Here is a 24,447-nt window from a genome sequence, read left to right as displayed (position 1 = left end):
CAAATTAGTGCATTCGGCTGTTTCAGCCACACCCGTTGCTGACATAAAATGTATAAAATAGAGCACACCGCCATGCAATCTCCATAGACAAACATTGGCAGCAGAATGGCCTTTCTGACCCCAATGCATAGTACCAACTGTAAAGTTTGGTGGATGAGGAATAATGGTCTGGGGCTGTTTTTCATGGTTCGGGCTAGGCCCTTTAGTACCAGTGAAGGGAAATCTTAACGCTACAGCGTAAAATGACATTCTAGATGATTCTGTGCTTCCAACTTTGTTGCAACAGTTTGGGGAAGGCCTTTTCCTGTTTCAGAAATGGTCTGTCTTGATCGATGTGGAACAATTTGCCTGGCCTGCACAGAGCCCTGACCTCAACCCCATCAAACACCTTTGGGATGAATTGGAACGCCGACTGCGTCCCAGGCCTAATCGCCCAACCTCACTAATGCTCTTGTGGGTGAATGGAAGCAAGTCTTCGAAGCAATGTTCCAATGTCTAGTGGAAAGCCTTCCCAGAATAGTGGAGGCTGTTTATAGCGGCAAAGGAGGGACCAACTCCATGTTAATGCCCATGAATATGGAATGAGATGTTCGACGAGCAGGTGTCCACGTACATGTGTGTGTGTGTGTGTGTATATAAAATATCAACAGTGACGGTAAAATGCCAAATGTCCATGGTTCTGGAGGGAGATCTGACAACCCAGTCTCGTTTCAGAACTTCTCTGCTGGAAAAACAATCCATGGCTCCACAGAGTCCATTTTAGGCAGAATCGTGTCAGCCTTGAGCCAGCTAGTGCTGCTCCACTGATCTCCACATCATCCAACACTGACGTCAAATAAATACTGTATAGAGATTTGTGAAATACTGCAGACTCAGCCTCCATGTTATCCCAGCTGTGCTAGCTAGAGACACAGGGAGCAGCCTGAAGCTTTTGGTGGCGGACACAGTCGCCTGATCCAGAGGTTCTCTACCACCCATGGAGGACAGCTGGCTCTGGGGTTCAGGCCTCCATTGGCGGCCAGGGGACATGAGGTGAACAGGGTGGCTAAACAGGGATAGATCCCCCTCTTTGTTATGGGTAGGTGGGAGGGTCATGGGGAAGAGCAGGGAGTACTGGCTCTGTCCATGCCAGCTGGGGACACTCAGATGACAGACTTGACCAGCGCCACCATGTGGTCCACCCCGCATGCTACATCTATCACATGACCTGGCAACGTCACCTAAAATACATTGAATACAGTATGCCATAAAAAATATTACCGTAAGACACACCTATGTAGCATTACACATAGAAGGAGGTCTGTTGTAGTGGACTATCACTAAGTTGTTTGCATAAAACAAATGTCTATCGATAACGACAAAGAAGTTGGACTAAGTTGTTTGCATAAAACACCAATGTCTATTATCAATAACAACAAAGAAGTTGATAAGTAAACTATATTTATCTGGTCTCACCCGCCATGAGAAGTACTGGTCCAACTTCTTTGCAATACCAAGACATCCTCTCACATTCTTTCCCCAAATGAAGAGCTCACCCCGATCTGAATCAACACAAGCTCCATCAACACTGCCTGCCTGCACCATTACAATAGGCAGACAATCGACATATTTGATTTTATTATATCATCAAATGGCTTGAACTGGGAATGGGGTAATAAATTGTGAACAATATGAAAACATACAAGAACATGAAAGGTTTCATATCTTGCATCATCCACTGAACAATACAGCACCACATGACTAGTTCCTGGGTGAGAAGTCATACTTCCCATATGTCAACATATTCAGCTTGAATTGTAACATTATTGTGAGTTCTTGTGACTCTAAAGAGGGATTGTAGTTTTTTGTCCAACATAACCAATTTCACATACTGAAAATCATGAGTTAACCCACCTGTGACAGCAGCGAAATGGTTCAGTCCACAGTGGATGCGGTTCATTGTCACCGCAGGGTTAAACTCGGCACAACCGAACAGTGTAGGAGGGACCAATTCAGAGAGATAGGGCCCTTTCCAAGAACGCTGTAGCCCCATACAAACACCTCCCCTCTCTCTGCAAAGACAAACGTTACCTTTACTGACACTATACATATTATTTATTCAAAGGATATGATAAACAAGTCTACTGAATGGGATGCTATGCTATAAAGTCCAGCAATATTACTTGTGCTTGGATGGTGGTGATGCAAGTGATTTATTATTTCACTGACAAGTTGCATTTTGGCTGATACCCCCCTTATGATCACAGATCTGAAAGGACTCAATCAGTTTTAGCAATATGGTGACGCCAAACCTTCCTTCCTATAGATTAATTAGAGATTCCACCATATTGCTTTCACATACCCAGTCTTCTCAGATTGGTAAATATGGAAGGGGTAGGAGCAAAGGGAAGTGGCTAGGGTCCAAAATGTAACGGGGCCTGGTACTCACCGTTCAGAATGGCCACGTGTGTGCCTCCACAGGCCCTCTGGGTCACCTTGCCCACCATTTCAAAAGGAAGTAGTCAAGGGGAGTTAATCTGAGGAGAGAGGGAACGTGAAGTAAGAACATGGACAAAAGACCACCCATAGAAAAATGATTAGAACACCTAATGGTACATATAGTATAGCCTGGTGGAACCAGACTCATCACTGCATTTTTTCACTTCACATATCAGTCTGGCATTCGTCCTCATTGATACTGTTTGAGCCTACAGTGAGATCCAAAAGTATTTGGACCGCAACACATTTTTGGTTGTTTTGGCTATGTACTGATACAATGACTATGAGGTTAAAGTGCAGAATGGCAGCTTTAATTTGAAGGTTATTTCATCCATATAGGGTGATAGGGATGTTGCTAGGCCTATTCATTAGCCCCCCTAAAGAAATCAATATATCAGTCAATATATTTTCTCTGTGATTTCTTGTTTTTTCTTCAACCGTTCCATCGTATCTTAATCTTCTTACGGTGGGCACTAGGACCTGGGGGAGGCTGCTGCACGTGCTAGTTAGGCCTACTTGTAGCTAACATTATGGTTAATGTTAGCTACTTCTGTGGCTTGAGACTGCTAGCTAACAGTACATTTGTGGTACAGAGAGAGAGAGAGAGAGAGAGAGAGAAAGAGAGAGAGAAAATTCACTACTACAGACTTGGGTCATAATCAAAGCTAAGAAATTATCAGTAGGTCATGTGTAGAAAGGTCACATAGTGTTGATCACAATGTCATTGTATTATCCTCAATTTCTCAACTGTAGGCTAGCTAACGACTGACGTTAGATAGATATACGGGAAATGATTCAAGAGAAGCAGTGCCAGCAGCTCTGCCGAAGGCCAATCCGGTGAAAAATGAAGATTTTACCAGTTCAAACAAACACATTAAAACTTAAACTGATTAATCACCTATTAATCCTTGAGTTATTGTAAATATGAGTTTAATAACAATACATGTCAAAACACAGCAGACAAGAATGAGGCAAAGAAGCTGGAGGCTGACAGGGCTGAGGGAGCATGTCTGATGAAGGTTAGTGATAAAAAAAAGCTAGTAGATGTTCAAGCGTTCAGTTAAATTTGTACAGCATATGTCTTACAAAATGTTGTTAGGCATAAATAAATGATGTTTGTGATATCTTAAAGGGTTATGCAGAAAGAGAGGCTTCTGTGCAAGGCAGGGATCAACATGCGAGCTGTATAAGTGAGAGAGAGCAAGCATGTCCAGAGAAATATGGACAAGAAACAGATCCAGAGAGGGAGGGAGAACAAACAGATCCAGAGAGGGAGGGACAACAAACAGATCCAGAGAGAGAGAGGGACAACAAACAGATCCAGAGAGGGAGGGACAACAAACAGATCCAGAGAGGGAGCGACAACAAACAGATCCAGAGAGAGAGGGACAACAAACAGATCCAGAGAGGGAGCGACAACAAACAGATCCAGAGAGAGAGGGACAACAAACAGATCCAGAGAGCTAGGGACAACAAACAGATCCAGAGAGCTAGGGACAACAAACAGATCCAGAGAGCTAGGGACAACTAACAGATCCAGAGAGGGACAACAAACTGATCAAGAGAGGGACAACAAACAGATCCAGAGAGAGAGGGACAACAAACAGATCCAGAGAGGGAGGGACAACAAACAGATTCAGAGAGGGACAACAAACAGATCAAGAGAAAGAAAGTAATTAAGCAGCTGCAGCAACTCCTTCCAGAAATGAGAGCGATGTAGGTGACAAAGACACTGGGCCCAGACAAGTGAAGCTGAATAGCTACCCACATGAAAGTTTTGGTACACAGAAAAGGGCATTTCAGCACTGCTGGTTTGAGAAATACAATAGGGTAGAGTACTCTGTCCACAAAAACGCAGCTTTCTGCTTTCCATGTAGAGTTTTGGCAAAAACATTACATTTTATTATTTTGTCAGTAATGGCTGCAAAAATGGGGAAAAAGCTCTGTTTATCTTCGGTAAACATGAGATGGCAGTATTGATGGCAGTATAAAAAGACAGTATTGTGGCATGGCAAAGCTACCAGGCAACTAGCAATCATGGGAACATTGCTCAGATTTTAACATCTGCCACTGCTAGTGATATTGCGGAGAGAAGGGAGTATCTGAGGAGAATTGTTGCTGTCAACTCAATGTTAGGAAGACAGGGACTCTCTTTCCATGCCAATGATGAATCTAGTGAAAGCACAAATAGAGTGAACTTTCTTGAATGTATGGAGCTTTTGAAGGAGTTTGACCCTTCCCTGCAAAGGTACAATACTCCATCAAATGCGACGTATCTCTCTCCGGAATCTCAGAATGACATGATCGAATGCTGTGCTCAAGAGACTACGGACACCATAGTCTCTGAGATGTCAAAGTCTGGAATGTATGCCATTATGGCGGATGAGGCCAGGGATGGGGAGTCTGAACAGTTGGCTCTGTGTGTTAGGTATGTGACAGAGGGGACAGTTAAGGAGTGTTTACTAACACTTGCAGAAATCAAGTCATTTGATGCCCAATCGATAGCAAATGAGTAGCAACAGTAGCTTCAAATGAGAGGGGTAGCAGGCCTAAAGTACGTTGCACAGACCTCTGATGGTGCAGCTGTTATGAGTGGGTTCAAAGGAGGTGTGCAAGCACATTTCAGAGTGCTGCATCCGGAGGCAATTTATGTACAATGCTATGCTCATGAGCTTAATTTGGTGTAGTGCCGTACTTGCAGGGCTATTCCGGAGGCTGCTGAGTTTTTCAGTTTCTTGGAGAATGTTTATTCGTTTTTCAGTACATCCCTAGTTAACCACAAGTTCAAAGAAGCTCAGTCCAAACTTGGAATAGCATCAGCTGAACTTGTACAGCTCTCAAACACTCGCTGGGCATGTTAGCTGCAGTCCATAAATACAGTCATGGACACTTTAACTGCTATTTTTGATTGTCTATCTGCCATTGGATCCCACATGGCTGTTGGTCTGTGAGCAAAGCTTCGTAAGTTCTCCACCGTGTATTTGCTACTGATGTTTCAGTCCCTTCTTTCTATAACCGAGGGACTACACAAGTTCCTCCAGAAAGAGACTGTAGACCTGGCAGAAGCTTGTTTTTGGCATACAAGCAGTATGTGACACACTGATAGGCAAACGCACAGATGCATTTGCCACAGAACTTTATGACAGAACCAAAGCACTCTGTGAAATTCACAATATTCTAGAGGCAGATGCAGCAAGAAAGCGCAAACAAAGGAAAATTTGAGATTTTGTGGTGTAGATGTCCTTGGGTTTAGGCACAGAATTGTCACGTTCCCAAACAATGAAAACAGAGTTGTTGCTCCCCTGCTTGGACAGGATGGTTTGTGGGCTTGACCAGTGATTCTAGATGAAGGTCTGCTCAAAGGCACACAGGCATGCAGCCCCAACTCAAAAAACTTCCTAGATACATCATGCTTAACTGAGTTTGCCAAGCACTACGGTATTGATGTTAAAACAGAAGAGATGTTGGTGGCCAGAAACTTTCTTGCCCGGAAAAGAGAGGCTGGATGTCCTCCCAAAGATATGCTTGCTCTGCATAACCTCCTGGATGATGATGTATCCTTCTCTGAAGGAAATCATTCAGGTTGCCTTACAATTCCTGTGAGCAGCTGCTCCTGTCAAAGGTCCTTTAGTGCACTGCGCCAGCTGCACTCCTGGTTGCGGAAGACAATGGGTCAGAAAAGGCTTGCAAGTAGTGATGCACCGATATGACATTTTTGACCGATACCAATATCCGATATTTTCCTTGCCTTAGCTGCCTTTTAAGCATTCTAGTACAGTTAAATAGTTAACACACACACATGGACGCAGCTGTCTAAGGCACTGCATCTCAGTGCAAGAGGTGTCACTACAGTCCCTGGTTCGAATCCAGGCTGTATCACATCCAACCGTGATTGGGAGTCCCATAGTGCGGCGCACAATTGGCCTAGCGTTGTCCGGGTTTGGCTGGGGTAGGCCGTCATTGTAAATAAGAATTTGTTCTTAACTGACTTGCCTAGTTAAAAATAAAGGTTACACACACACACACACACACTGACCAACAAGTTATTTTGTTGCCATTTACGTATGTCCCCATTACCAGTAATACATAATCAAAACCTATTTCTTTCACTTACTTGCTGTTCTGTTTCGTTGTTCATTTGTTCAGTCGTTTCATTCTCAACCAAGATTTCTGTGGAACGCCGTTTGGGTCTTTGCGTGTCAAAAAAGATACACATCAAATAACTTGCAAGTCTTGCAGCCATGTCCATTGAGGCTGAAGTGCTTGGGCCACTAAGCCACAATAGTGTCATTGACCTCTTTGCCATCTTTAAAAATAGGAGGGACACTTTGATGAGTCCACCCACAAAATAAGCATCAAGAGGTAAGCAGGAGGAGCAGTTCTGTAATATAGGTTGTAATATTTGTTTGGGATCTTACTTAATCAGATTTTATTCCTAATTATTTTTCCATTTCTATATTTTATTCAGCTCATTAGTTGAATTTAGTTTTGCCCCATTGTGGATGATACGGTTTAAGATGTTCCATGTGTCTGAATTATTGGGTTAATTTTGAGCAAAATTAACAAAAGGGTTAAACTTAAATAAAGATTTTTTTCTAATGGTATAATATGGTCTCTCTCTCTCTCACTCAATAAATCCCAAAAGTATTTTGGTTACATTGTACAGCCATTTTTGTGCGTTTTGTTGGTGTTGGATGGATGGGGACAGAGTAGACTTTAATTAATTTTTTGGGATAGAATTTAAGTAAGTCATATTTGATCAGTATCTAACACAAACTATGAGGCAGGTATACTTTTGAACAACCTTGACCAAAAATAACCTTATTTTGATAGATTTTACACCCGTTGTTACTCCAAAAATACATGATGAAAATATGTTTTTGCGGGCTTTAAAAAAAAAATCCTGGGGGAGTATGCCCAGACTCCCCTAATAGAGGCTTAGCTCCCCTATCCATGAATCTCTAGTGACATCCCAGTCGGGTGAACTGTTTAGAAATAACAGCACTTCTTATACATAGTCCCCCCTCAATATGGGGAACCGAAAATATTTTGACAAATTTACTTGTGTATTAAAGTAGTAAAACGTTTAGTATTTGGTCTCATATTCCAAGCATGCAATGACTCCACTCAGTGTACAAAACATCCTAATATTGAGTTGCACCCCACTCTTTTCAATCAAATTTATTTATAAAGCCCTTTTTACATCAGCCGATGTCACAAAGTGCTATACAGAAACCCAGCCTAAAACCCCAAACAGCAAGCAATACAGATGTGGAAGCACGGTGGCTAGAAAAAACTCCCTAGAATGGCCAGAACCTAGGAAGAAACCAAGAGAGGAAGCAGGCTCTGAAGGGTGGCCAGTCCTCTTCTGGTTGTGCCAGGTGTAGATAATAACAGTACATGGCCAAGATGTTCAAACGTTCATAGATGACCGGCAGGGTCAAATAATAATAGTCACAGTGGTTGTAGAGGGTGCAACAGGTCAGCACCTCAGGAGTAAATGTTAGTTGGCTTTTCATAGCCAATCGTTCAGAGTTAGAGACAGCAGGTGTGGTAGAGAGAGTGAGTCGAAAACAGCAGGTCCCGGACAAGGTAGCACGTCCGGTGAACAGGTCAGGGTTCCATAGCTGCAGGCAGAACAGTTGAAACTGGAGCAGCAGCATGACCAGGTGGACTGGGAACAGCAAGGAGTCATCAGGCCAGGTAGTCCTGAAGCATGGTCCTAGGGCTCAGGTCCTAGCTCAGGTCCTAGAGAGTGAGAGAAAGAGAGAAATAGAGGGAGCATACTTAAATTCACACAGGACACCGGATAAGACAGGAGAACTACTCCAGATATAACAGACTGACCCTAGTCCTCCGACACAAACCGTTGCAGCATAATTACTAGAGGCTGAGACAGGAGGGGTCGGGACACGGACCTTTTGCCCTCAGAACAGCCTCAATTCATTGGGGCATGGACTCTACAAGGTGTTGAAAGCGTTCCACAGGGATGCTGGCCCTTGTTGACTCCAATGCTTCTCACAATTGTGTTAAGTTGGCTGGATGTCCTTTGGGTGGTGGACCATTCTTGATACATACAGTGTTGAGCGTTAAAGTGTTTAGCGTGAAAAACCCAGCAGCGTTGCAGTTTTTGACACAAAGCGGTGAGCCTGGCACCTACATCCATACCCCATTCAAAGGCACTTCAAATCTTGTCTTGCCCATTCAACCTCTGAATGGCACACATACACAATTTATGTCTCAATTGTCTCAAGGCTTAAAAATACTTATTTAACCTCTTTCCTCCCCTTCATCTACACTGATTGAAGTGGATTTAACAAGTGACATCAATAAGGGATAATAGCTTTCACGTGGATTCACCTGGTCAGTCTATGTCATGGAAAGAGCAGGTGTCCTTAATGTTGTCTACACTCAGTGTACATCAAGCCTGTAACTTTACAAAGTTGCTGGATACATTTGCAGTTTGTTTGGTTATGTTTCAGATTATTTTGTGCCCAATAGAAATTAATGGTAAATAATCTATTGTGTCATTTTGGTTGAACTTTTGTTTCTTTTGGACCTCACTGTATGTCTTTAATGAGTGGTATTACTCAAAACTACCTTCAGCGATTGTATCCCTTAATCAACCTTATTTCAACGCCCAACTATTTTGCATTGTGATGGGGCGATATTGGTTCCTCACCTGGATGGCCTCAGTGACCGAGGAAAGCTTGAGGTACTCAAGAGTTGCCCCAGCCTAATAGCTGGCTGTCCTGGGACACGGCCAGGCTGCAGTTTCCGTAGATGGTCACCTGCTGGACCCTCACCCCACCCAGGTCCCACCCTACAGCCACCCGGCCTGGAAACGATGTTGTGGTGGCCCAGACCTGCAACAAATACAATAGCTTTTTCTTCATGAAACAGTGAACAGTGAGACTTGACCTACAAATGTGTAAAGCTCACATGACAGGAGACACACGCTCTAGATTCACACAATTTCGATTACGAAAACGTGGGTTATCCTGCTTAGAAATACACTGATTAGCTTACTGATATCAGAGAAAAGTACACAAAAAGGTGGAAATACTGATAATATACCATAGACTGTTTTTACAAGGGACCCTGTGTGTGTGTGTGTGTGTGTGTGTGTGTGTGTGTGTGTGTGTGTGTGTGTGTGTGTGTGTGTGTGTGTGCGTGCGTGCGCGTGGGGGGGGGGGGCAACAAACCTGTCTGTCCGTCTGCACCCCAGCCACAGGCATACACCTTGCCCGTTTCAGTCAGGAATAGACTGTGGTCCTGCCCGCACACCACCTACAGGACAGACATGGCATCTGCAGGTTCTAGTCACCAATAACAGTCACAAAATGCATTTTCGCTCCAGGGTGAAGTTTTCCTTATGTTCAGTTCTAGGATCAGCATTCCCTATTCCAATCCTAACTTTAATCATTTAAAAAAAATGTAGCCTTTATTTAATCAGGGTCATTGAGAAACATTCTCTTTTACAATAACAACCTGACCAAGATGGAGCAATAATGGCTGAGGTGTCTCACTGTCCCCGATACACAATACAGACTAAACACAGCTGGGTCACTGGGCTGTCAAAGCCTTCCATCTTGTGAATGATGTGACTGGCACTGCAATGGAGAGAGGTTAAAAGAGAGAGAGGGAGAACAGCCAACAATCAATTATTCAAGGAGGCCGGTCTGTCCAGAAAAGGTCACCTCTGCCCATCCAACTCCATCGGCCATTTTGCATAAAGACCCCAGTCCCTTCGCCTAATGTCCCATACAAACAGCCCAAGAACCTACTAATCAGGAAAGGCATTCATTCTAAGTAGACTTCTAAAGAGGCCGTATGTATCAAGCGTCCATATAATCGTATTCATTGTGATCAAAAAGGCTAAACTGATCCTAAATCAGCACACCACCTCTGAGACGATTCATATACACGGCCTCTGAACACACATTTCTAATAGGATTGTAGTTCAACTCGAACGCTTATAGGAAGTCATTCGGCAGAACAGCACAGTCTGAAATTCCTGGAGAGTGAATACATTTCCAGCCTGCATAGATTTTACACTGTGAGTCATTTGCATGACTCAACAAACACCCGGCCGTGTTGCATGACAACGGCAGAGAGGCAGACTTTCCTTTGCATTTTGAGCATTGTTTGAGCCTGATCAACTGCGTCAGTAATATGGCGTGTAAACAATTCATAGCGAAATATGTGTGCGTGTGGTACCTGTAGATTTCATCTTCAACAATGTTCCTCCCACACTGGCCACAGGCATTGATAGAGAGAAAGAGAGACATGAAACATGTGGGGGGATGATCCATATGCTTAGATTAACAGTAAAATGGAGCACAGTGCAGCATAAGACAGGACCTATGCTTACTGCACTGATTTTAATGCCACATATATTTCAGCTGCATTGTATTACTGTGATACTGTGTCTGTAAAACTAACGGTGGCACTTTATTTTAAAGTAGAGAAATGACCAGGTATTTTCTTAGAAAGATATAAATAACACAGTATTAATCTATACATTATATGTTTGTTTCTTTGGGATGAAATAAAACAAGGATAACAGGGCACCAATTGTTAGATTACTATATATAGTACCTCAAAGTACTGATTGTTACCACATAATTTCCTAGTAAATATCAGCGGAAAGAGTACCGTATACTTAAGTCCAAAAAAAGGATCGTAAAAGCTACTATAACGCCCTCTTTGTCGATCATTGGCTCTAACATATTTCTGCAAACTGCATAAGCGAAGGTCAGGATTCAAATTACACATTGACTGAAAATAGCAGGAAGGATCAACATCAATATTTTCAACACGTAAGGGACCACATGTTGATATCTTAACATTACTGGGTTGACCTGGTCAGTTATAGGAGTGCCCTGGCTTGCATCCATGAGCAGTAATTTTAACTAATTAGAATAACGTTTATTGTCCATGTCACAGCGAACAATGGAAATGTGTCTTCAATGGAAATTCTCTGTTCTCAATCCCCCCCCCTAGACATACAGTTGAGACGAGCACAGGGTCAAGCTGCGGGGCCCCTGGATGGAGAGCAAGTTGTTGGGTTAAGGGCCTTGCTCAAGGTCCCAACGGTTGGGAAATGTCTTAAGGATGTGAACCCAGCAATCCTCCAACTGCCAGATCAATTCCCCCCTATTTTTCCTATTTTTTGGGTAATATTTTCATCCAAATAGTTTTTTTTTGTTGCAAAAAAGCACACACAGTGAGCAACATAACCCCAAATAGACAGGATAGCACATTATTCAATGTATAAATTATCATCTCGGAACCTATATCTTGCACTAGCTAGCTTAGTTGATTTTCATTTCCTTACGTTTATGTGAATGTCTCACGAGAGCTTATCCAAAACAAGTTTACTTAGACTACTGTTAAATAAAAGCCCCCTTCTCAGGTATATCATAAAAGGAAGGTGTAACCTGTGTTGCAGATGGACGCGACCGGGAGACCCATGAGGCGGCGCACAATTGACCCAGCGTCGTTTGGGTTAGGGAAGGGTTTGGCCGGCCGGGGTTGTTCTTGTCCCATCGCGCTCTAGCGACTCCTGTGGCGGGCTGGGCGCACTGCACGCTGACACGGTCTCTAGGTGTACGGTGTTTCCTCCAACATATTGGTGCGGCTGGCTTCCGGGTTAAGCGACCATTGTGTCAAGAAGATGTGCGACTTGGCGGGTCGTGTTTCGGAGGATGCACGACTCTCGACCTTTGCCTCTCTTGAGTCCGTACAATGGGACAAGACTGTACCTATCAATTGGACATCACGAAATTGCAGAGAAAATAAAAATAAAAGGAAGGTGTAACAAATCGTTGTTGCTAAAAGTATTGTAAGTTATATGGGCATTTTCGTAACAGTTCATTGCCATTTTACATGAGGAAAATAAAATGTCACCCTCTGTGCCGTCTCTTACCTCCCTCTGAGTCGGTGAGCACTAGGGAGTGGGCACGGCAATGTGCCACCTACACAACCCTGTTCTCCTGGGCCTGGCCAGGGGGAGAGGCACCGGGGAGGGCTCCAGCACATAGTCATAGCTCTTATCTAGAGTGAACACTAGGAGATTTATACATCACTGGGACGGTTTGACAGTAGCCCTGGTCCCAGATTTGTTTGTGCTCTTGCAAACACCATTACTGTCATTTTCAAGCCTTGGCAAGAGAGCAGAGACAGACTGGCAATCAGGCTAGTCTGACGCATACCATTTGCTCGTTCACAGGTATCAGCTCAGGGCAGGCGCTGCACAAATTCATCTGAATATTAGATGACTAAAGCTGCTGATGGGACTCTACATCATATAGACTCGAGATTGGTGAAAGTGTGCAGCAGTCATTGAAAACATACACCCATCATCGAGCAAATTATGTACATCCTCCAATATTTCTTGGTTGACAAGCTGGGGCACTTTTATGGATGAATAGGTTCAAGCTGCAGTCCTTGATGCAAAAAAACAACAACCTGCAGTCCCCGCCACTTGGTTTGCTATAAAGCTGAGGGATGGACAATGTTTACAAGCAATGGAGTTAAACAACATTTTTGGAAAAGGCAGTTGTACTAAACTCATGAAGCATCTATAAGTTATTTTATTAATCAATCAATGGGTGTGTATTCTTATTTGAAACAGCAAGATCCCAGATTGTGCCTTTAAATAAAGAAGTTGGAGGAGAGAGTGCTTGCCATGGAGGATGGGGGGAGTGAGAGAGGGAATGACTATTACGGCAGCCTTGCTGGGTGCGTTGGAAGCCCAGCTGGGAGTCTCTGTTGAGGATCATGCCCTACACATTGGTGAGGTCCTTGGTGGAGAAGGAGAGAAGTGTGAAGATGTACCCACAGGCTGCAGAGGAGATCTAAGGAGAGAGACCAGCTCGGGAGTCAGTCACTCACTGTCTGTCAGTCAGTGTCATCTATTCAAGTACATCAATTGTGTTTTCAATAGTTTGCATATCATGTTAGAAACGGAATGCATGTATGGCAAATATGCGTACCTGCCATGGGTACAGATGCATTGCCCAGAGAATGAGTACATATGAGGCCAAAACGCAGTGCCGTCAGGCAGTGGTCAGGTCACCAACTCTGGTCCTTGAGACTTGGGTGTGCAGGCTTTTGCTCCAGCCCAGTACTAACACAACTGATTTAGCCAATTAACTGCATATCAAGACCTCAATTAGCTGAATCGGGTTCTTGTTCAGTAGACACAAAACAGGAGAAAACACTTTGATAAGAGAAGTAGCCTACTACCTGAACTTGTCCAAGAAGAAGTCAGATTTTGGTTCTCCAATGCAAAACATTTTGTGCCCCAGCCCTACCGAACAATCACAGCCCGAGTGTAGACCAACTGGCCTGGAACATAAGCTGTTGGCATAAATTGTATAGAAACATGTCTATGTGTCAGTTAAGTATTTCTGTGGTTAAAGAGAGACATTACCTGCTGCTCTGTCTCCAGGCAGTAAGATGTGAGCTGGTATTTCCTGGGCTTTTTTCTGCCACTGTCCGGAACCACAAAGCTGGGGATGCCCAAGGCTCCAGTGTAGCTAAAACCACATACGAACACTTTGTGGTTGGGCTTTCTCAGCTTCCCCACATACTGAAGCACTGGACCCTCTTCTTTCGCTCCCGAGGCCTGGAGGCACTGGTGGGGGTCACATATTCCTGAGCTCCAAGTGCTAACCTGTGTCGGGCATACACTCGAAGGCACGCCAATGACATCTCCACCCCTCAGCCACCTGAGAAATCATGAAACAGAAAACATAATAAGCCAGATATTGGGTTGTCATTGGAAATTTGACAGAGAGGAGAGAGTCTTGCTAGAATCAGAGTTGTGTAAATGGGGTTTAGCTCTATAGTACTAATGTGCACAAAATATATAATTTCAAAGAGTTAATACAGCCATTTTGAAACTAGCTAAATAACCAAGGTAAACGTTGGCAACCACAGCACTACCCTTCTTCTAACAGGGCTAACGTTAGTAATCTAACGTTAACATTTTAGTAACAGTGCAGTGATTAATTGAATTTTTGCAAGCAGCATTTAGATCGTTGTAAACAGCTAAAAAAAACTCCTTTAGCTAGCTATCACCACTAACTAGTATAATCACTCATCATCATATAAAAATAAAGTTAGCTACAGTAGCTTTGTAAATGGTTTTAACTTTGGTCCTTTTTAATCTTTACGACACAAGCTTCAATGCAAGAGTGACACCTAGATACTGATATAATCATAATATTCATAGCTACCTACAGTGCCTTGCAAAAGTATTCACCCCCCTTGGCATTTGTCCTATTTTGTTGCATTACAACCTGTTATTTACATGGCTTTTTATTTGGATTTCATGTAATGGACATACACAAAATAGTCTAAATTGGTGAAGTGAAATTTAAAAAATGTGTTGTTTCAAAATCTGGTGCAACCAATTATCTTCAGAAGTCACATAATTAGTTACATTGCACACTGGTGGACTTTATTTCAGTGTCACATGATCTGTCACATAATCTCAGTATATATACACCTGTTCTGAAAGGCCCCAGAGTCTGCAACACCACCAAGAAAGGGGCACCACCAAGCAAGCAGCACCATGAAGACCAAGGAGCTCTCCCCAGGCAAGGAGGGCATTAATCATAGAGGCAACAGAGAGACCAAAGATAACCCTAAAGGAGCTGCAAAGCTCCACAGCGGAGATTGGAGTATCTGTCCATAGGACCACTTTAAGCCGTACATTCCACAGAGCTGGGCTTTATGGAAGAGTTGCCAGAAAATTAAGCAATTAAGCAAAAAATTAAGCAAACACGTTTGGTGTTCGCCAAAAGGCATGTGGGAGACTGTAAATAATGTTTCACTACACGATTTGAATTACGCTAACCAAATGAGTTTAAACATCGAATTTGAATGGAAAACAAGATTATTAGCTAAATTATACTGGCAATAATAAAAAACAGTATGCTTTACTAAACTATAAGTGATTGTTTGTGGGTAAAATGAAGAGTAGATTCAAGTTAATATCAAGTTTATTATTGCTATGCCATCACGTTCTTAAAAGAACTCCAGCACAGAGAAGAGAGAAACAAGGAACAAAGAAACAGAAACATAATATTTAACAAAAATATAGCTTATGCAGAGGGGGTTTATAACTATAGTTGGTTTGATAAAGATGGAATTAAGGTTTTATTATAGGCTAAGAGCAGTGAATATGTGCTGAATATATTTACAAAAAAAGGTCATGTTTGAGTCCAATAACGAAGTCGAAAAAAGACGAAACGTAGTCTATACCCAGATAAAGAGCCATATACCAAATGATAGACACAACTGAGAATTCCTCTGAGAATTGACAATATATTTTCCAAGCAGTCCTATGGTCAAGAATGAGATGACACAGGCGCAAATTAGGAGAAAACATGAATGCACACTTTAAACAAACGGACATGATAACATGATAAACACACAACAATTGCTACTGTGACTCAGGGCTCGAAATGATAGGCATCCCGTCATCCCGAGGATGATAAATATGTAGCTGTTCAAAACAGACTGGGACAGTTCTGGGATGATAGATCCAAAATTAATGCAACCCCTCCAAGCAGGGTCAGGGGGTTCGTTTGGGATTCACAGAGAATCCACTGGCAGACTTGAGCCGACAGCCAGTTTGACAGATGGAGACAAACAATAACGTATTGTAGATGGGTATGCAGTGCCTTCGGAAAGTACTCAGATCCCTTCCCTTTTTCCACATTTTGTTACATTACAACCTTATTCTAAAATCTACACACAATTTCTAAAATCTACACACGCCATTTCAACTTACTGTGCTGGTGGGTAGGACATTTGGATATTATGACGGGGGGAATTTGATACAAAATATTTTAAGGATCATATTATTAAACAGACTTTCCAAACGTGAGTCTTCCTTTCTGCTTACTTCATGTCAAAATAAAATCCCTGCATGCGCGGCATATGTGGACAGAAAATGAATAACATGTGGGGGACGTTTATTTCTACATGAGGTAGACAGAGAGAAAGTGGGTCTACAACAGACCCACGTTTGGAAAGTCTGTTTAATAATAATTCCCCCGTCATAATGACCAAAGGTCCTGCTTACTGGCACAGTATGGTTAGACATTTAAGGTTAGGGTTAGGCATGAGGTTAGCAGTGAGGTTAAGGTTAGGGGATCGATCCATGTCATTTCAGCAAGCCATGATACCCACCAAATCAGATTGTTCTGAAATCATTTCTGTCGTTAGAAACAAATAAGATTAGCATTCCTGCAACATTATTTTGTTGAAATATAATTTTATCTAAGAAATTAAGTACATTTATTGCACCAAAATTGGCCATTTGAATTTATATGATTCATATACTGAGCAAAAATATAAATGCAACATGTGAAGTGTTGGTCTCATGTTTAAAAGATCCCAGAAACTTTCCGTACGCTCAAAAAGCTTTTCTCTCAAATTTTGTGCACATTTGTTTACATTCCTGTTAGTGAGCATTTCTCCTTTGCCAAGATAATCTATCCACCTGACAGGTGTAGCATATCAAGAAGCTGATAAAACAGCATGATCATTACATAGGTGCACCTTGAGCTGGGAACAATAAAAGGCCACTCTAAAATGTGTAGTTTTGCCACACAACACAATGCAACAGATGTCTCAAGTTTTGAGGGAGCGTGCAATTGGCATGCTGACTGCAGGAATGTCCACCAGAGCTGTTGACAGATAATTTTATGTTAATTTCTCTAACATAAGCCGCCTCCAACTTTGTTTTTAGACAATTTGGCAGCGTTTCCAACCAGCCCAGTACTTCCACATCCGGCTTCTTCACTTGCGGAAACGTCAGAGACCAGGCACCTGAATCTGTACAGCCTGCAAACTCACCAGACATGTCACCCATTGAACGTGTACAAATGTGTTCCAGTTACCACCAATATCCAGTAACTTCACACAGCCATTGAAGAGGAGTAGGTAAACATTCCACAGGCCACAATCAACAACCTGATCAACTCTATGAGATGGAGATGTGTCACGCTGCATGAGGCAAATGGTGGTCACACCAGATACTGACTGGTTTTCTGATCCACGCGTATCTGTATTGCCAGTCATATGAAATCCATAGATTAGGGCCTAATGAATTTATTCCAATTGACAGATTTCTTTAAATTCTTTGAAATTGTTGCATGTTACGTTTATATTTTTGTACAGTATTCAATAAATTGAATGTATAATATTCAATAAATTTAGTACCTAACATCCGATTTGGACCTAACTTTATTCTAGCAAATCAAATAAAAAACAAATCACATTTTATTTGTCACATGCGCCGAATACAACAGGTGTAGACCTTATCGTGAAATGCTTACTTACAAGCCCTTAACCAACAATGATGTTAAGTAAATAACAGTTCATAAAAATATTTTCTAAATTAACTAAAGTAAAAAATAATAAGAAGAAGAACGAGACTATATACAGCGGGTACCGGCACCGAACCGAGTCAATGTGCGGGGGAACAGGTTACTTGAGGTAATTGAGGTAATATGTATATGTGGGTAGGGGCGAAGTGACTATGCATAGATAATAAACAGCGAGTAGCAGCAGTGTAAAAAAAGGGGGGGTCAATACAAATAGTCCGGGTAGCCATTTGATTAGCTGTTCAGCAGTCTTATGGCTTTGAGTTAGAAGCTGTTAAGAAGCCTTTTGGATCTAGACTTGGCGCTCTGGTACCGCTTGCCGTGCAGATGCAGAGAGAACAGTCTATGACTAGGGTGGCTGGAGTCTTTGGCAGTTTTTAGCAGATCCTTCTGGCACCACCTGGTATAGAGGTCCTGAATGGCAGGAAGCTTGGCCCCAGTGATGTACTGGGCCATAAGCACTACCCTCTGTAGCACCTTGCGGTCAGAGGCCAAGCAGTTGCCATACCAGGCAGTAATGCAGCCAGTCTCGATTGTGCAGCTGTAGAACTTTTTGAGGATCTGAGAACCCATGCCAAATATTTTCATGTTCTGCACTTCAAATCGAAATAATCAAAAAGTATCATCATTGAGTACCACAATACTTTTTTTATACTTTAGGATGATTTGGACAAGAAGCATGAAAATGCTAATATACAGTGCCTTCAGAAAGTATTCACACCCCTTGACTTATTCCACATTTTGTCGTGTTACAACTTGATTTTAAAATGAATTAAATAGATTTTTTTCTCACCCATCTACACACAATACCCCATAATGACAAAGTGAAAAGTTTTCTAGAAATGTTAGTAAATTGATCATTGCTACAGTAGACAACCATTTTCAGGTATTCAAGTAGTTTTCAGTCAAAACTGCAACTCGGCCACTCAGGAACATTCATTGTCTTCTTGGTAAGCAACTCCAGTGTAGATTTTGCCTTGTGTTTTAGGATATTGTCATGTAGAAAGGTGAATTAATCTCCCAGTGTCTGGTGGAAAGCAGTCAACCAGGTTTTCCTATAGGAAAATCCTATAAATTAAAATGCACAATTTGGGTGCAATCAATTAGCTTAATTTCTCAGAGATCAAATTATATTTCAACAAAATAATGTTGCAGGAATGCTATTCTTACCATTTTCTAACAGAATTATTTTCAGAACAATCTGAGATGGTGAGTGTCGAAATCCTCTTCCTTGTACTTTTTGAGGTGGAACGACTTTAGGTTTAAGGTTAGTTTTAAAATCAGATTTGGAGAAGAGAAATTGTAGAAATAGGTGGTATTTAGGAATAATTAGGAATTTGTGGCTGTGGTAACTAGTGACGACCTATGCCATAGTTCTTGAGAAATGTAAGCCGAAAAGAGTGCTCATGCAAAATTGCTTATCATGTGAAATTGATAAAATAGTCACTCAATAAATGGTCTCCCCTACTATGGGTCATATTAGCGGCTATCACACCTTTTACAATCCATTACATTAGCTTTGTAAATCACAGGTTAAAACCTTTCTGGGATAGGCGTCCCACCAGCGGGACACCTGTCGACAACTTCCGGTAAAATTGGAGGGCGCGCAATTCGAATAAATAAATAATCATACAAATTTGTGATATGAGCTTTTTAGGGCTATTCGGAAATTCGGATGAATGACGTTCCCAAAGTAAACTGCCTGTAACTCAGGCCCAGAAGCTAAGATATGCATATAATTGGTAGTATTGGATAGAAAACACTCTGAAGTTTCTAAAACTGTTAAAATAATGTCTGTGAGTAACAGAACGTATATGGATGGTGAAAACCCGAGGAGAATCCAATCGGATTTTTTTTTTTTTTGAGGACACAGCCCATTAAATGCTTGTTTATGGGAGATTCAAAGGAATACCTCCCAGATTGCAGTTCCTATGGCTTCCACTAGATGTCAACAGTCTTTAGAAAGGGTTTCAGACTTGTTTTTTGAAAAATGACTTAGTAATTGTAGTTTTTCAAGGTGGCTCTCATTTTAGACTGTAGTCTTGTGGCGCGCGTGGATGAGGGCGCGCGTCGTTATTTATCTCCGGTATTGAACATACTACATTCCGTCTTAAATTTGATCATTTATTTACATATTAGGGTACCTGAGGATTGATTAAAAACGTTGTTTGACTTGTTTGGACAAAGTTTATTGGTAACTTTTGGGATTCCTTTGTATGCACGTTGAACGAGTGGAACAGGTGGATTACTGAATCAAACGCGCCAACTAAACTGACTTTTTTGGGATATAAAGAAGGACTTTATCGAACAAAACGACCATTTTTTGTGTAGTTGGGACCCTTGGGATTGCAAACAGAGGAAGATCTTCAAAGGTAAGTGATTTATTTTATCGCTATTTCTGACTTGTGACGCCTCTGCTGGTTTGGAAAATGTTTTTAATGCTTTTGTGTGTGGGGCTCTGTCCTCAGATAATCGCATGGTATGTTTTTGCCGTAAAGCCTTTTTGAAATCTGACAACGCGGTTGGATTAACAAGAAGTTAAGCTTTTAAACAATGTAAGACACTTGTATGTTCATGAATGTTTAATATTACGATATATTTTTTTTTTAAATTTTGTGCTCTGCAACGCTAGCGCCCCACCTATCCCAAATTAAACATCTAGGTACATACAAGTGTCTTATATCGGTTAAATGCTTAAATTCTTGTTAATCTAACTGCATTGTCTGATTTACAATAGGCTTTACAGCAAAAGCATGTCATGTGATTGTTTGAGGAAGGCGCCCCACATCAAATTATTTTTCAACCAGCACAGGCTTCGTAAAATCTCAATAGCGATTAAAATATTCACTTACTTTTTGAAAATCTTCCTCTGATTTGCAATACCAAGGGTCCCAGCTACAACATGCATGGTCGTTTTGTTAGATAAAATCCTTCTTTATATCACAAAAAGTCTGTTTAGTTGGCGCCATCGATTTGAGTAATCCACTCGTTCAAAATATAGAGAAAGGATTTCAAAAAGCTACCGTTAAAATTTGTTAAAACAAGTCAAAATACGTTTCTACTTAATCCTGAGGTACCCTAAAATGTAATTAAACTATAATATTTCATACGGAAAGAAGTATGTTCAATAGAAAAGTAAAATTAGCAAGTGCGCGTCCTCTTCGTCGCGCGCGCACAAACTGATCTCCAACTCTCACTCCCAGTACCAAAACTCTACATTTTTCCTTGTTTGGGAAGAAACAAGCCTGAAACCTTGAACAAAGACTGTTGACATCTAGTGGAAGCCATAGGAATTGCAATCTGGGAGCCGGAATTGCATAGGACCCATAGCTTTCCATTAAAAGAGCATGGGCTCCCTCTCAAAACAAAATCTGGTTGGTTTTTCTTTGGATTTTCTCATACCATACCAATTGTGTTATACATTATTATTTTAACATTTCTACAAACTTCAAAAGTGTTTTCTATCCATTGGTACCAATTATATGCATATCCTAGCTTCTGGGACTGAGTAACAGGCAGTTTACTTTGGGCACGTCAGTCAGACAGGAAGTTGAGGAAAAAAGACCCTAGCCTGAATTAAAAAATGTGATTGCTTATCTTTGACCATGAAGGGAAAGGATGTCAGAAGTTCTTCTAGTTTAAGTTACAACACAATAAAACGCAATAAAAATTGTAATTAACGCCACCAACTTGAACAGGGTGTAATAACAGCCGAGGTTGAGGCTTTTTGCCTACTGTAAACATTGCACTCAGAAATTACTACATGAAAAGTTGATTTGAACCTTCTGAACAATTAGTGGGTCAGGCGGTGCCTCACTGTCTGATTAATTTCTTGTGATTTCTGATGATAGTTCTCGATTATATCGACTGATAGGTTCTATATGGGGTATTTGACCAAAATATCACACGAGACAAAGATTTTCAGCTGCCCCTTTAAGGGCGGGAGGTTACTGTGGCATCACGGGCACTCAAGCTGCTCGAGTCGTCCTTGACAATGTGCCTGTGAGAGAATCTGACTGGTAGCCATGAGCCAATTTTTTTGCTGGCAGTTGAAGCAAATTGAAACATTGAGAAACAACCTAGCTTGTGGAAAAAAAACAATGTAAATTGCCAAGAAACACAAGGACAAACTATCACTTTAGTAGACTTTTGTAAAATAGACCAACTTTTATGCCTGTGTAAGTGCTTCTAAAAATAAATCATCAATCACAGTGTGCTTAGTTCCCCAGGCAGGCAGTGTTACTGTGTGTCATACCAGGTGGGAAATACAGTACCACTCAAAAGTTTGGACACACCTACTTATTCAAGGAATTTTCTTTATTTTTACTATGTTCTACATTGTAGAATAATAGTGAAGACATCAAAACTGTGAAATAACACATGGAATCATGAGCAACCAAAAAAGTGTTAAACAAATAAAAATATATTTTAGATTTGAGATTCTTCAAAGTTGCCACCCTTTGCCTTGATGTTAGCTTTGCACACTCTTGGCATTCTCTCAACCAGCTTGACCTGGAATGCTTTTCCAACAGTCTTGAAAGAGTTCCCACATATGCTGAGCACTTGTTGGCTGCTTTACCTTCACTTTGCGGTCCAACTCATCCCAAACCATCTCAATTGGGTTGAGGTCAGGTGATTGTGGAGGCCAGGTGATCTGATGCAGCACTCCATCACTCTCCTTCTTGGTCAAATACCTCTTACACAGCCTGGAGGTGTCTTGGGTAATTTTTCTGTTCAAAACCAAATGAAATCTCATATTTGGACTCATCAGACCAAAGGACAGATTTCCACCGGTCTAATGTCCTTTGTCCGTGTTTATTGGCCCAAGCAAGTCTCTTATTATTGGTGTCCTTTACTAGTGGTTTCTTTGCAGCAATTTGACCATGAAGGCCTGATTCATGCAGTCTCCTCTGAACAGTTGATGTTGAGATGTGTCTGTTACTTGAACTCTCTGGAAGCATTTATTTGGGCTGCAATTTCTGAGGCTGGTAACTCTAATGAACTTATCCTCTGCAGCAGAGGTAACTCTGGGTCGTCCTTTCCTGTGGCTGTCCTCATGAGAGCCAGTTTCATCATAGCGCTTGATGGTTTTTGCGACTGCACTTGAAGAATCTATCGAAGTTCTTGAACTTTTCCTTATTGATCGTCCTTCATGTCTTAAAGTAAAGATGGACTGTCGTTTCTTTTTGCTTATTTGAGCTGTTCGTGCCATAATATGGACTTGGTCTTTTACCTAACAGGGCTATCTTCTGTATACAAACCCTACCATGTCACAACACAACTGATTGGCTCAAACTCATCAAGAAGGAAAGATATTCCACAAATTAACTTTTAACGAGGCACACCTGTTAATTGAAATGCATTCCAGGTGCCTACCTTATGAAGCTGGTTGAGGGAATGCCAAGAGTTTGCAAAGCTGTTATCAAGGCAAAGGGTGGATACTTTGAAGAATCTCAAATATAAAATATATTTGGATTTGTTTAACACTTTTTTGGTTACTACATGATTCCATATGTGTTATTTCACAGTTTTGATATCTTCACTATTATTCTACAATGTAGAATAATAAAAAAAACTTGAATGAGTAGGTGTGTCCAAACTTTTGAGTGGTACTGTATATTATAGGAATTGTAATCCTTTGTGTGATTAGCTACCAGCTATGAAACAAAACGACAGAAACACTTTGAAAACAGTTACTACAGCATTTATTTTTTTGCTATAAATGTGCTCATACTTAACTTCTCAATCTATTTTTATTAGAAAATGTGAATGAAATGCTTGCACTGTGGAGCCCTGACCATCCGCCAACGTGGCTGGTGAAATAGTCATCTTACACACCAATGCCAAAATCATAAAGACAGTCAATTTCTACGGGACCGTTTTAGTCACGGTAATTAGGCTGCTGCTGCTGATGGTCATTAGTAGTCTACCAAACTTGCTAACTGCCTGGTACTCAGCACTCTATTGTCCCTCTAGACACTCTGACATCAATGCAAATGTGTTCGAAAATCTAATCAAACACTTAATGAGAGCCCATGAGCTCGTGTTGGACACATTTCTATAGGCTAGTCAATTGTGTGAGGGGAAAAAAAGAGTAATGGCTGGCTTCTATTAAAAAGAGGAGGATCCCATCAGCTTTCTATAGGCTAGCAGTACTATATTTATTTCTCAACTTTCCTAATATTAAGCACATTGCTTCTCTTATCCTACCTGGCTAGCAAGAAAATGAACCATGGGAAAAGAGTCCTCCATTCGCTTTTTAAGTGCATAGTATTGGTATGTATTTTTTGCCCCTACCCGTTTCGAGACAGGTGCATGATAATGGTCCATTATAAATATAATGTCACACATTATTTAGAATATGTTAAGACAAGATTAAATTAAGAACAGTCTGATGGGTGACAAGATTAACCTATCACTTTGAATTATATATCAAATTATATATTATCACTTGGGAATGATGCCAGCGTAAGGCAATAAACAATGCATAGCTTTTTTTGCAACTTTTTCAAATCATAGTGCCACACAGATCATAGGCCTCACATTTTCAAATAAAAAT

At 41.4% G+C, this 24,447-nt stretch overlaps 1 pseudogene; it reads right to left on the bottom strand.

Moving 5' to 3' along the window:
• Positions 1-1,142: 1,142 nt before the first annotated feature.
• On the bottom strand, positions 1,143-14,041 carry LOC120044379 (annotated as a pseudogene).
• Between the last annotated feature and the right edge of the window lie 10,406 nt (positions 14,042-24,447).

Source organism: Salvelinus namaycush, chromosome 3 (genome assembly GCF_016432855.1).
Source record: "Salvelinus namaycush isolate Seneca chromosome 3, SaNama_1.0, whole genome shotgun sequence".
Taxonomy (NCBI): Eukaryota; Metazoa; Chordata; class Actinopteri; order Salmoniformes; family Salmonidae; genus Salvelinus; species Salvelinus namaycush.
This window is presented reverse-complemented; position numbering and strand designations above follow the sequence as displayed.